This window comes from Patella vulgata, chromosome 7, assembly GCF_932274485.2.
Source record: "Patella vulgata chromosome 7, xgPatVulg1.2, whole genome shotgun sequence".
NCBI classification, from domain to species: Eukaryota; Metazoa; Mollusca; class Gastropoda; family Patellidae; genus Patella; species Patella vulgata.
In genome coordinates this window covers 8,546,843-8,559,303 of record NC_065885.2, presented here as the reverse complement: position 1 = coordinate 8,559,303, position 12,461 = coordinate 8,546,843, and the positions used below count along the sequence as shown (strand labels likewise).

Sequence of the window (12,461 nt, the reverse complement as noted above, 5' to 3'; positions counted from 1 at the left end):
CAAACAGTTTAATCCAACCGCCCAAACTATCAAAGCCATGCACGTGAGTTGCAGGCTATAAATATGACGTTAGCTCTTCAGATGTAACATAGATGTTTCGTTTGCTGGTTGAATAGTTGGTGGAGATCATTTACAAGGTAATAATTCATTTTGTAATTTTGTATCATGTTACATAGTTTAAACATACACGTACATTATGTAAGAGCTAAATCTGTCTATCGCAGGTCTTTCTTTAGACCTGAAATGTTCTATTAAAGATACATTATGTGAGTTTAGATAAAGAGCTGGTAGTTCTTACTATAAAAACTAGATAATAAATAGGGAATTTGCTGAAAATTTCAGTCAAATTGATCCACGCTGAACCGAGTATTTAGCGAATGAATTTTGGACCTAGCCTCGATCATCATTACTAAGTCGGTAGGATAAAAAAATCAGAAGCAGCAGACCGGGTTCTAATCCAGTAAATATCGCAAGCTAGCGATGCCACCGAGTGTTGATTATGGTCTGGATAAGTTAATGTCTAATACCTAAGTCTAACTCGTTGAGACTCTGCCGTATTTCGATGGACATAACTGATTTGTAATCAGTCAAAACGAAACAAATGAATGTAAATCAGTTTATATATAATCGGATTGCATTATTATATACGTTGGGTTTATTTCTAGGTCCCAAATATTAGATATAGCTCCTTAACATTTCAGGCCTAATGAAAGACCTGCAATTGGCAGATTTAGTTCTTGCATAATGTATTTTTAATATTAATTAGACATACTTTATAAACATGAAAAGACCTGGGTGGGGGGGGGGGGGTATCGTATCGACTTTAGTAATCGAGACTAGGCCACAATTCAATCTCCAATATCGCGGTTCAGAGTGGATCAATGTAACTGAAACTTTCAGCATATTCCCTTTACATTATCTAGCTTGTAACTATTATATCGATAACCGCCACCGCGTTATCTAATCTTCCTAATTCCCCTTTTAGTCAGTTTTGGTGGATTGATTTGTTGACATATCGACATATCTTCATAAATGTGGGGTCGGTGGTCAGTCTATAGAATATCATTACAATAGTCTAAATCGGTCAGTGTCCCCTAGAACGAACGGTATGATTGTTATGTATAAGCTATACTGGGTCGGAGACGGGAACTTCGTAAGAATTTGTAATTGCATATCGGACAAAGCATAACCTGCAGTCGTGATGGTTCCCGTCGGCTGACGCGTGGCCTTCTAAAGCTATATATTATATATCTTTAAATAATGGCTATCCTTGCGTTATAACCCGATTCCAATTACGACTAGATCAATATTGTACAGGCGAACGCACAGTTTCGAATTAAAAATAAAATGCAACATTTCATGCCCATCTGTTTTTAATTCAATTCATTGCTGTAAGTGGCTTCATCGAGATTTTACCACGTGGTTTCCCCTTGTCGGTGGTGCAGGACGGGCGGGGGGCGGGGACTGACAAGAACCTATCTAGTTCGGATGGGACCCAAAACCGGTCCCCTGTAAACATTGGTGTTCACGTAAAAGATCCCTTGGCAGTTGGAATTCGATGTTAGAGTAGGCCATAGTGCCTCTGCCCGGGCAAAGTTTTTCTCGTAGCCCACCGTGTGGCTTATGCCCGTCTTTATTAGCCCAGTCAAGCAGAACGGTAGGACGTTAAACTTGATTTGATCGTGCATAATATTTGCTCATTTTGTGTTTTTGTTTCAGACCGCCATGTTATCTTTACAACTATTCGTTATCTTACTACCAGCGTTGGTTCTGGCATCGGAGGCCAGTTGGATTGACAGTTTAATGTCCAATGATGCAGAGAACCACGCAGGCCTTCTACAGCAACTAAAACGACAACTATCGGATGATACGGAGAACAACGCACATGTTTCACTGCAACAACTACGACAACTATCGGATGATACGGAGGACAACGCTGTTCTACAACAGCTAAAGCGACATCTACCTGATTCTGATTCTGAAGAGGATATAGAAACGCGGAGGTTTAGAGGTATTGACATGTATCGACACTTTATTTTTTTTACGTGGGTGTATGTCATCCCGTGACTAGAACGGTCGAGCGGCGTTCGTTAATACGCCCCATGTGCTATTTTTCAATTGTATCGAATCCCCCCCCCCCCCGGGAAAAGATGGCCTTCTGATATCCAATATTTAAGACAAAATAAACATTTTACAATTGGTACACGAATCGTGTACCATAATGCGTTTCAGCGCTATGTGTAATAAGGGACTCGAAAAACGAGGCTAGGCATATTCCAAAAGTCATGTCAAACGGTGACGCTATATTATCTGAAGAGCATGCCCAATAAATACTATCGGCGTAGACTGGAATAACCAGAAGCTAGAGATTGAAATTCGATTGAGAATACTGGCGTATGTCGCCGAACCTAACTGATTAGAAATTACAGTAAAAACAGAAATGATTGAATGTAAATCAATTTATATACATTCATATTACATTATTGTATGCGTTGCGACCCATTTGTGTCAATTTCTAGGTCCCAAATATTAGCGACTTAGCTCTTTTAAGTCACCGTGGCTCTCGAACCATGTCGAGTAATGGTAATTTTTTTTGCCCGACAACCGTGTTAGGGGTTGAAGAGCGCTAGATCGGAGACTGTCCTGCACATATGACTTCATAATTTTATGTGACTTGTGTGTTGGGTTTAGGGTTAGGCCCAGGGTTAACGCTCCCTGTTTACATCTCGCGACGAAATCTACAGGTCCTAACCCTTCTCCAAAAACCCTAACCATATCCATATGACATCAGTCAGAAAAAATGTGCAGGACTGTTTCCGATCTAGCGTTTTCCGCTGAGTTTATGTAATGAATGGAAAACGGGTTAATATCCATATCATGGTTCTATATTTAAAGGACATATTGGTGCCATTATCACATGTGATAGAACTGGTTAAACACGTTCCAAATATTATTTTATCACAGATCATTGCTACGATAAAGGGATAACTCGTGTTTTCCTATTCCGTTCGTCACTTCCGATTGTTGAAACATAGATTAACATCTATCGTAGCAATGATCTGTGTTAAAAATTATATTTGAAACGTGTTTAACCAGTCTATCACATATAGGATAATGACTGGTACCATTATTGTCCTTTTTTTAATACCTGTCAATATTGAGGTCTTCAATATCTTATGGTTTATTTTAAGGTCAAAGGAAAAGAGCCCGACCAGGACTTGTACTAAGTTTAAGATACGTTTGTCGAGCATTGAAAATACAGAAATTACAAAAAGCTGTCGCTGATAAAAAAGACAAAGATACAAAAAAGGCAGACAATACCAAAAAAGCTTCTAAAAAGAAGGGCCGTGGTGCCAGAAAGCGGAATCGAGCTTTTAAGCGAGGTCCCAAAATAGATTTTGAAAAATATGGCGATTTACTGGATTCTCTTGAAGACACGTGTGAGGAATTTCAAGATTATTTAGGTATGTTTTTTATTTAACCGTTTCTAAATATTTAACCAGGGATTTGTGCGATTCTCTCGAGATACTGTATAAGCCATTACAATCAGTTTCTTGTCTAAATCAGTTTTAATGATACATTATGTAAGATTTAGATAAAGAACTAGCCAGTCTTGCTATAAGTTCGAAAGTAGGTGATGTAAAATGAATAATTTGAAAATGTCATTCCATTCAAATTACTCTATTGCAAGTGAAGATATTAGCCTTTGAAGGTTTGACAGACATGTGCAATAATTTCAACCACCGTACTGGTTGATCGAAGCCAAGTCTCGGTCCTCCATATTTGATTAAATCAAAGTATCGCTGAACCATTCAAATTGATTTAATATCGGAGAAATCTGATGCCATCAGAGTTGATTAAGGCCTGGATCAGTTAATTAATGTCTAATACTTTAGAAAACATTTCAGACCTAAAGAAAAACCTGCAATAGGCAGATTTAGCTCTTGCATAATGTATGTTTAAGCAGGCTGTACAATAACTGAAGAGTATGACGTCACTGGGTTCCTGGACCCTGGGCATAGTACGCTTTACTCGTTCCCTCCCCCCTTCTGAATTTCAACACCCTAGTTTGTAGGGTTTTCTTAATGGAGGGGGTGTTTAGATTGGGGGGGGGGGGTATAGAAATGGGTAAAAACTTTTCATACATTTCAATGTTTATCCCATTTCTAAAGGGGCGCCTGACAAAATGAATGTACATTGAAATTTTAAAATTAACCCTTATTAAATTTTAGATTTGTGTTGTGCTTTGTTACTCGTCGCATGTTGCCCCCCCCCCCCCCCACACACTGACACACACACACTTTCCCCGCTGTGGAAAGACTTGGAATATCCCAAATAATAATATAGTGTGCCATTATTGGGTGTATAGTATTTTAAAAATTCCTGTCGACTATTGAATTAAGTATCGGAATAGCTGAATCATTAAATGGTATATTTTTCAGAGGCAGAAAAGAAGTCACGACAATCCAAGTTTAAATCCAGAAAATCTACTACAGCGTCGCCAACCGTCACCAAACGTAGTTTCCTGGAATCTCTTGAAAAACGAGAATTGTTAAACCATATATTATCCTTGTTACGAGAGTCGATATAAAAATGTCATGCTATATTCTATTTTGTTTGCGGTTTCTTTTTACAATTTTTATGCACCCCACCCGCATTTTGATTTTGCAGTGTATTGATCGATCTAGATTTCCTGTCATGTTATTGAAGATGGGCATATTATGCCATGTATAGGGTGACCCATGTACTCACAGAAATACAGTCCACCGCTGATAGTTCGAGACTACCACTGAAGCGTGCACATTCGCCGTGCCGAGACCAACTTTCTGACAGTATGATACTATAAATAGCCATGGCACGTGCAATTCTCTACAAATATCAACTATTACAACCGTAAAAAATTTATTGTTGACGATTTTGAATAGCAGTAAAATTAAGCTTCTTGGTTATTACAGCAGATTTTGAAATTACGTTCGTTTCATTTTTTAAATCGCTTTATCATTAACTGTACCGTTAAGAGCGGCATCTTTTGGTTTAGTACAAATATCTCTGAATCACTCGGCTTAGACATGAACATGATACTAGCAGTAGTTTCATTTTACTTTTACAAGCTTCTTAAAACAATTGTTGAGCTAGCTAACGTGCTCATTTCTAAATTCAATTTCTTGTTCTAGCTTTGTTATGTTTCGTAAAAAAGTAGTCTTGATTATCCCGACCTGTCAGACGTAGAATGGTCGATAGACTCGTTAAGCGAGACTAATTTCAAAACAAGGTTGTGGACTCTATAGAGGTCACAATTTTTATCCGATTTTGTTGAAACTTGAAATGTAAGTTTATAACCCAAAGATCTTGGTTCCTTACGATATTCGCAATATCGGGCCGTAACTTCCTGAATTATGGCCCCTGATTGTACGAAAAATCGCGTTTTTAGCTTTTGGACCCTATAGAGGTCATAATTTTTATCCGATTTAAAAAACGTATATCACCGTTACACCCTAAGGACGACTGAGTTCGAATTTCGTGAAAATCGGCCCAAAACTGACAGACAAAATGGCCGCCGTTCATTCTCAAATAGCGTAAAAAAAATATGGTATATCAAGGTTGTGGACCCTATAGTGGCCACAATTTTAATCCTATTTTGATGAAACTTGAAATGTAGGTTTATAACCCAAAGATCTCGGATCCTTTCGATATTCACCCGTATCGGACCGTAACTTCCTGAATTATGGCCCCTGATTGTACGAAAAATCGAATTTTTAGCTTGTGGACCCTATAGAGGTCATAATTTTTATCCGATTTAAAAAAAACGTATTATTATATCACCGTTACACGCTAAGGACGACTGAGTTCGAATTTCGTGAAAATCAGCCCAAAATTGACAGACAAAATGGCCGCCGTTCGTTCTCAAATAGCGTAAGATGGTATATCAAGGTTGTGGACCCTATAGAGGTCACAATTTTTATCCTATTTTGATGAAACTTGAAATGTAGGTTTATAACCCAACGATCTCGGTTCCTTTCGATATTCGCGCATATCGGAACGTAACTTCCTGAATTATGGCCCCTGATTGTACGAAAAATTGCGTTTTTAGCTTGTGGATCCTATAGAGGTCATAATTTTTATCCGATTTAAAAAAACGTAGCCTATTATTATATCACCGTTACACCCTAAGGACACTGAGTTTGTATTTCCTGAAAATCGGCCCAAAACTGACAGACAAAATGGCCGCCGTTCGTTCTCAAATAGCGTAAGAGTATGGTATATCAAGGTTGTGGACCCTATAGTGGCCACAATTTTAATCCTATTTTGATGAAACTTGAAATGTAGGTTTATAACCCAAAGATCTCGGATCCTTTCGATATTCACCCGTATCGGACCGTAACTTCCTGAATTATGGCCCCTGATTGTACGAAAAATCGAATTTTTAGCTTGTGGACCCTATAGAGGTCATAATTTTTATCCGATTTAAAAAAAACGTATTATTATATCACCGTTACACGCTAAGGACGACTGAGTTCGAATTTCGTGAAAATCAGCCCAAAATTGACAGACAAAATGGCCGCCGTTCGTTCTCAAATAGCGTAAGATGGTATATCAAGGTTGTGGACCCTATAGAGGTCACAATTTTTATCCTATTTTGATGAAACTTGAAATGTAGGTTTATAACCCAACGATCTCGGTTCCTTTCGATATTCGCGCATATCGGAACGTAACTTCCTGAATTATGGCCCCTGATTGTACGAAAAATTGCGTTTTTAGCTTGTGGATCCTATAGAGGTCATAATTTTTATCCGATTTAAAAAAACGTAGCCTATTATTATATCACCGTTACACCCTAAGGACACTGAGTTTGTATTTCCTGAAAATCGGCCCAAAACTGACAGACAAAATGGCCGCCGTTCGTTCTCAAATAGCGTAAGAATATGGTATATCAAGGTTGTGGACCCTATAGTGGCCACAATTTTAATCCTATTTTGATGAAACTTGAAATGTAGGTTTATAACCCAAAGATCTCGGATCCTTTCGATATTCACGCGTATCGGACCGTAACTTCCTGAATTATGGCCCCTGATTGTACGAAAAATCGAGTTTTTAGCTTGTGGACCCTATAGAGGTCATAATTTTTATCCGATTTAAAAAACCGTATTATTATATCACCGTTACACGCTAAGGACGACTGAGTTCGAATTTCGTGAAAATCAGCCCAAAATTGACAGACAAAATGGCCGCCGTTCGTTCTCAAATAGCGTAAGATGGTATATCAAGGTTGTGGACCCTATAGAGGTCACAATTTTTATCCTATTTTGATGAAACTTGAAATGTAGGTTTATAACCCAAAGATCTCGGTTCCTTTAGATATTCGCGCATATCGGAACGTAACTTCCTGAATTATGGCCCCTGATTGTACGAAAAATTGCGTTTTTAGCTTGTGGATCCTATAGAGGTCATAATTTTTATCCGATTTAATAAAACGTAGCCTATTATTATATCACCGTTACACCCTAAGGACACTGAGTTTGTATTTCCTGAAAATCGGCCCAAAACTGACAGACAAAATGGCCGCCCTTCGTTCTCAAATAGCGTAAAAATATGGTATATCAAGGTTGTGGACCCTATAGAGGTCACAATTTTTATCCGATTTTGTTGAAACTTGAAATGTAAGTTTATAACCAAAAGATCTCGGTTCCTTTCGATATTTGCGCATATCGAATTGTAATTTCCTGAATTATGGCCCTTGATTGTAGGAAAAATCACTTTCGTTTTAGCCTTGTTTTCTATCCATCTCTCGAAAATGTGGGCGTATCCTGCCTGGCAGCCGCTGGTTACGTGCACGCCAACGTGTGCATGTGACCTGTTTTATCGTCCCATCCGAACGACGTTTATTAAATGACGGCGTTAAATGAGAATATTTAGTTCGACTAAATATCAGTGGATATAGAATATCACACTGATCCGCAGTGAATTTTTTGCTAGGTCGCGACAATCACTGATAAGGATGTCATCGATTCGACTTAATGAGCCACAAATTAACTTTTTTCCTCCGACAAATTAAATTCTAAAACTTTTTTTTTATGTATTAGAAAAATAAAGACGTTTGACGTATTTGTAGGTAAAAATTATTTCCAATTTAGTGTAAAAATGGTATTAATATTAGTAAAAGGCTCCATTCAGCCCGGACCAGTAAGGTCTTATGTAAACAATGCACGCGCCATTGAGCCAATGATCGACGCCGCGTGTTGAGACGTCATCTTTTACAGAGATATTAGTTCGTAATTCTCTGTGAAACCGATTGATAGAATATATTTCAATAGAATCCGTACTAATCACCCAATCGGGGAATTGTCATGACTGACCGCTTAACGGGAGTAGCCTCTTAACCAACATATCCGTGTGGGGTTTTTTTCTGACATCGATTAAATATTACGCTTTGGTGCATTGGAAGCAAACATCAATACTTGCATATGTAAATTTGGCCGTCGCTGATACTTGCTTGGAACGAAAATTATTCGAGATGAAACAATAGAATTTCTACAGGGGGAATTTATCGTGACCCCTTACAAGTAGAGATGTCGCAGAATAGGAGTGGCTGCTAGTGCAAACTCTACTGTATAAGGGATATCGTCTTGTATATATTCCATTTTCTAGTATATAAGTGTTTTCAAAAACAATTGTCTCGCACGTTGGGGCGTTTTCGAGATAGTCGGGGTCAAAGGTCAAATGGGTTCATTTGCACTGAATGAAGTGTTGGGTTAGGGTTAACCCCCTGCGCTGAGCCTCGGTCTAAAAGGTTCGACTAATTGTCTTTGTATGAATAGTTCCGCCTCATTGAATAGTGTTTATTTCATTCAATCGTAGCTTAGTTATTGTGTGTGTGAAATAAAATCGTATTAAACCAAATCACTGCTGGTTTATCGTTTCATGATGCGCAATAAAACCAGAATTAAATTTATATTATAGGTTCCACATGCTAAAATATTTATATTTCGCATTGATTGTATAGTTCATTAAAATTTTCCTACCATTTTCAAGGACATGAATTTCAAATTAATTGCCACGAATTCAATTTAAACAATCTATTATATGGAAAAATGAAATATAATTTAATACAAAGTTGACCAAACGAGGTGGATGGCCGAATGGTGTGCGCGCTGTATCATAAGGTCTGTCGTCGCGTAACTGGCGTTGTTTCGATTCCCCGATTGTATGTGACAAGGAGTAGGGTTGCATGTCCAACCTTGCGTGTTTCCTCCCACTGCTAAAGACCCCTACGCGCAAGCGAATTAATGAAGAAATAATTAAACCACGATATTCAAGGAATGACCTAGATTGTGACGAAGGAAAATCGCGATAACTATCCGAATAATAGGCCTGACAACTAGACTAGTACACATATCTTTATTACAAAGAAAGAAAAGAGAGAAATGGGGTTTAACGTCCACTCAACACTAGGTCATTTCGGGACTAACATGTGGTTTAATTTTATTTCAATAATTCGCTTGCGCGTAGGGTTCTTTAGCAGTGGAAGGAAACCGGAGGACCCGGAGAAAACCCACAAGGTTGGAATCTTTATTACAATCTACATACGTTTCCCAGCCTTTTACAACTCATCCCTTTTTGGCATCCATTGGCAGTTGGAATTATATATAAAAGTAGGCCGTAGTGCCGCTGTCCGGGCAAAATTTCCCTCATAGCACACTGTATGGCCGACCCCGAGCAGACAGGCTTCGCTCTGGGGGTCATAACTCCGAAACCGAGACTCGGGGCAGACCTAGTGTAGCCGCCAACCCCGAACAGACAGACAGACAGACAAACGACAGTCACAAATATATATATAGATGATGAAAAAAAAATATTCCTCATCCCTTATTTGTGTAGTTATTGATTATTCTCGCGTTTTCAGGCATCCTGCTTTCAAAATTTAATGGGATAGGAGCCCCAGACCCCCCGCAGAACGGTTCGCGCCTGTGGCGCGAGCCGTGTGTCGGGCTCCGCCCGCCACCTCCGTCCCCCCCCCCCCCCGTAAAATTTAATAAGATCTGCGGCCATGCAATTGCGATGCGCCACCGTTTTACTTATTGGGAAAACTTGTAGCTTTTATAAAGAAGTTATCACATTTGCGTCGTGTAGAATTTTTCAGTGCAAAGTGTTCCTTGTTTGAAGAAAATCGGATAAACTTGAAAGAAAAGCAGCTTCTGACTTAGAAATATTTGTATGATAAAAACATTCTTCAGAGGCGTCGTAATGGGCAATGTCGTTGGTAATCCGGGAACTTGAAAGTAGTTCCAATGGCGGACTTCGTCATACAGCCGAGGCTAGATGTAGGCATGATGTAGGGTACTGGAATCTGTTGAGGTTTGCCGAGTGAGAAAGTCTGTCATTGAGTCAATTGTGTGGTTTAGATACCCCGGTTGTACGTGACAAGGAGTAGTGTCGCCTGTCCAACCTGGTAGGTTTTCTCCAGGTCCTCCGGTTTACTCCCACTGCTAAAGATCCCTAAGCTCTAGCGAATTATTAAAATAAAATTGAACCATACGTTAGTAAATTTAAAAAAAAAGGTCAATAACTCCGAGGTTTTTTATCAACAATATCTCCAAACAACATATAAAAATGAATTGGATGTTAGATTTATATTTTTATTAATCTCTGAATAACATTGAATAATATCGTACCCGGTTTGACTATCCTCGTCATAGCATTTACAGACATGAAACCTTCACCGAATTCCCCCCCCCCCCGGCACATACGCGGCAATCGTAGGTATCTGAAATATAGTAAAATATATAAAACATTCACCGACCCCCCCCCCCCAGCACAAACTCAATAATAGTGTAGGTATCTGCCATTGTAAATATATCACGGCTAATTCTATATAACACAACCGCACGAATTATTACTGTGACCATCGTGTATCCTCGTTTCGGATCGTTGGCACACTTTCTGATTTTCATGGTGATGTTTATTTTGGGTGAGTAAGATGTTTGCTCTCTAACCTGACTGTCCCGTGGTTCCTGGATTTGACCGAGAGATCCTCGGGTTGTCCAGGTGGTGCAGGGTGGTAGGCTTTACTAGTCGTTCGGATGGGGCAAAAAGGGCCCCGTGTACTCATTTGACCGAGAGATCCTCGGGTTGTCCAGGTGGTGCAGGGTGGTAGGCTTTACTAGTCGTTCGGATGGGGCAAAAAGGGCCCCGTGTACTCATTGGCGTGAACCTAAACGACATATCGAGAGATGGAATGCGAAATAGGAATAGCATCGCTCATTGGGTAAAATTTCCTTCATAGCACACTGCATGGCATCTGTCCGTCTTCATTAGCCAAGCCGGTGCAGAACAGTAGGACGTTAAACCAAATTTCATATTACATATCTTGTTTTTGCATCTTGGTTTTGCTCTAACCTACAATCTCGCCAACTATCACGTGCCCTAACCTCATTTACATTTCAACGACCTTGACAGAAATTGAGCTGGCCTCAACAAATAGATTGCGCTGAGTTCAGTGATTAATGTATCATGTTGTATACGTCACAAAGTTTACATACGTCATAAACCTGTATTGCATTTCATACTAGAAATAATCACAATGAGATCCTGGACGGGCTTATAATGCTTCCTCTTCTCCCAACGTGCGTGTGTTTTTGTTGGTTTTCTTCGTAAGAAGGCCGTTGTGGCATCATCAGAGGGATCAATAAATGAATGGAGACGATTTGATACACCTCTTGTTATAGGTCCCTGTCTGTGCGTTCACATTTTGTTTGTGGACAATCTGCAGGCCACAATTTTTATCCGATTTTGACGAGACTTGAAATATAGGTCTATATCCCAAATATCTTGTTTATTGACATGCATTGGGCACATAACTTCATGGATTATGGCCCATGATTGTACGAAAAATCATGTTTTAGCTTGTGGATGTTTTACCCCCTTGTAGTCTTTTCCTGCACATTAAACGCATCAATTATTTTGCAAGAATATGGAGACAAGCTGCAAAACCAATGATTGAATAAGATTACCCTGCAATGCATAGCTGGAATGAAAATTTACAATGTGAATGGGTATCTGAAGCATATCCATAGGATATATGCGATCTGTTACGTTCACCCCAACACAATGGGAATCTTACACACGTTTTCTTGTGGAAAAAAACCTACCCTGGAAGAATAACCCGTTACAGGTTTAAAGAAAAACTTTCAGAAGAATAACCCCAAATTTCCCTGTATATATCCATAACCTCCCCCTACTTTCAGACCGCAAGTTATTCCGGGCATAGAATATACACCAAAGATCAAAGAGAATTATCCTTACAGGTTAATAAGTCCGGGTAAAATATCCCTCATAGCACACTGTGTGGCATGCACCTGTCTCCATTAGCCCAGTCGGAGCAGAAAAGTAGGACGTTAAACCCCATTTCATTAATTTGGGGTGGCCAAATGCTGTGCCTATCGCCCAAACGCATAATTGTCATT

General features: G+C 39.3%; 1 long non-coding RNA gene across 1 annotated transcript; it reads left to right on the top strand.

Annotated features, from left to right (window-relative positions):
- LOC126828896 (uncharacterized) lies at window positions 1-4,606 on the top strand. Its single transcript, XR_008788797.1, has 4 exons — window positions 1-137; window positions 1,720-2,011; window positions 3,192-3,464; window positions 4,443-4,606. It is a non-coding gene; the product is annotated as an uncharacterized LOC126828896 (long non-coding RNA).
- The last annotated feature ends 7,855 nt before the right edge of the window (window positions 4,607-12,461 follow it).